Here is a 2748-nt window from a genome sequence, read left to right on the forward strand (position 1 = left end):
TCTGCCATAGAAACTCTGGCATTTAAGCTTTATTTGGCATGGGTCTTCACTTTTTCCTTGCTTCTAGGATCCACCCTAGTGGTGACTTTGTACCATCTCCTAGAGTCCTTGCCAAGATGTCAAATGTACCTTGAGAGAGGGGTCCTAAGTCAATAAAACCTTCCCTGTTACACGCCTCTCTTCATCAGGTGCTCTCAAAATCTAGTTCCATATGTATTTCCCTGGCTTCTGCCATAACATACTGGCTGGGTCAGGATGCTTCTGTGGCATGTGGTCCTTTTCCTCCCTTATCAGGCCCAGCACTTCCCAGCTAGGTTATGCTGCAGCTAACCTAGTGTAGCCTAGAAGGGGTATGGGGCAGAGCCTGAGGGAGTGCCTGCTGCTCCTAGGGCACTGCATGCTCCTAGACATTGTATTGTCTCCCAGCAGGAAGGGGCGTTAGCTCTTACTAGGAGGAGCCGGCCACTTCAGCATGCTCAGAAGACTCAGAGAAATTTGTGCAGTTCAAATCTTCAGAAGCATCCACTCTGATATCTCCATTCCATGTTTCAGGGTCCCAGGTTTTTTTTTTGTTTTTTTTTTTTTTTTCTGGCCTGTGAATGAGAAAATAACTTTATTTCATTTTGGGGCGTGGGCACATATCCAGTCTCAGAACTTCTGGAACTGCTTCTTGGTGCCAGCAGCTTTGGTGACTTGAGAACGTTGAAGCGCACCGTCTTGCTCAGGGGCCGACATTCGCCTACTGTGACAATATCGCCGATCTGAACATCCCTGAAGCAGGGGGACAGGTGCACAGACATGTTCTTGTGGCGCTTCTCAAAGCGATTGTACTTGCGGATGTAATGGAGATAGTCTCGGCGGATGACAATGGTCCTCTGCATCTTCATCTTGGTTACCACGCCAGACAAGATCCGCCCTCTGATGGAGACGTTACCAGTGAAGGGGCATTTCTTGTCAATGTAGGTGCCCTCAATGGCCTCTTTGGAGTCTTGAAACCCAGACCGATGTTCTTGTAGTACCGAGGGAGCTTCTCCTTGCCAGTTTCTCCCAACAAGACTCTCTTCTTGTTTTGAAAGATGGTCGGCTGCTTTTGGTAGGCTCGCTCAGTCTGAATGTCCGCCATCTTCCCGGCTGCCTGTGAAAAACAGGGTCCCAGGTTTTTCCAACCAGGGTTGGACTTTAGCATAAGAGTCGGCTTTTTTTTTTTAATTAAATCATAGCTGTGTACATTAATGCAATCATGGGATACCATACACTGGTTTTATAGACCATTTGACATATTTTCATCACACTGGTTAACATAGCCTTCATGGCATTTTCTTTGTTATTGTGTTGAGACATTTACACTCTACATCCAGTAAGTTTCACATGTACCCTTAGAAGATGCACTATAGGTGTGATCCCACCAATCACCCTCCCTCCGCCTATCCTCTCCCCTCCCTTCCCTCCCTCTCCCCCTTCGCCATATTCTTAGGTTATAACTGGGTAATAGCTTTCATATGAAAGCCATAAATTAGTTTCATAGTAGGGCTCAGTACATTAGATACTTTTTCTTCCATTCTTGAGATTACTTTACTAAGAAGAATATGCTCCAGCTCCATCCATGTAAACATGAAAAAGGTAAAGTCTCCATCTTTCTTTAAGGCTGCCATAATATTCCATGGTGTACATATACCACAATTTATTAATCCATTCGTAGATCAATGGGCACTTGGGCTTTTTCCATGACTTAGCAATTATGAATTGGGCTGCAATAAAACATTCTGGTACAGATATCTTTGTTATAATGTGATTTTTGGTCTTCTGGGTATATACCTAGTAGAGGAATTATAGAATTGAATGGCAGATCTATTTTCAGATCTCTAAGTGTTCTCCAAACATCTTTCCAAAAGGGATGTATTAATTTGCATTCCCACCAGCAGTGTAGAAGCGTTCCCTTTTCTCCACATCCACGCCAACATCTCTGATCTTGGGATTTTGTGATATGGGCTAATCTTACTGGAGTTAGATGATATCTCAAAGTAGTTTTAAGAGTCTGCTTTATTTGTACATTAATTGTCTTTGAAGTCAGTTGCTTCAACCCTTTCACTATAGGAGATGTGGGTTTCTTTGTATGAACCGAAAAAGCGCTCCACTTTTTGTAACCTGGCTTTCAATTGCCCATTATTGGCCTTAAGTTGTCTGTTATCCTGTAGCACGTCCATGGAGTTTAGCAACAGCCATTGATTCCATCATCCTTTTAACTGCTACTCCCTCCATACATCTCACACGCCTGGTACACTGTGCCACCAGAGTAACCAGTTCTGTTAGTACATTCTCCAAATTTGCCGCTGTTATCTATTCTCTGCCTACATCCAATAGTGGGGTCTTTATTGTCAGATGGGTGGTGATGCAGTGCTAAAACCCTCCACCCCTTATATTCTGATTTTTCTTCCGCATCTGGTAGCAGCTATTGAAGGCCAGGTTCTCAAGAAAGAGAAGCTGAGATAGAGTGTGGGATGCAAAATGCTTATTAGGGACTACATTTGTGAATGGTAGGAGGAGAAAACAGTGTTGGGCAGGGTCACCCTGTGCAGAGACTCAGCCAAGCCTCAGTCAGTCAGCGGGTCACCCTAGAGGAGAGGTGTCCAACCCATGAATGCGGCCCAACACAAAATCATAAAGTTACTTATAACATTATGAAATTTTTTGTGTGATTTTTTTGGTGGAATTCTATTGTACGGTTTCAAGCGTGAACTTTGTAGACAA

General features: G+C 43.9%; 1 pseudogene across 1 annotated transcript; it reads right to left on the reverse strand.

Moving 5' to 3' along the window:
* Positions 1–594: 594 nt before the first annotated feature.
* LOC128588890 (40S ribosomal protein S11-like) lies at positions 595–1139 on the reverse strand (annotated as a pseudogene). Its single transcript, XR_008380816.1, has one exon. The product of XR_008380816.1 is annotated as a 40S ribosomal protein S11-like (transcript).
* Between the last annotated feature and the right edge of the window lie 1609 nt (positions 1140–2748).

The sequence above is a fragment of the Nycticebus coucang genome, chromosome 6, assembly GCF_027406575.1.
Source record: "Nycticebus coucang isolate mNycCou1 chromosome 6, mNycCou1.pri, whole genome shotgun sequence".
In the NCBI taxonomy this organism is placed as follows: Eukaryota; Metazoa; Chordata; class Mammalia; order Primates; family Lorisidae; genus Nycticebus; species Nycticebus coucang.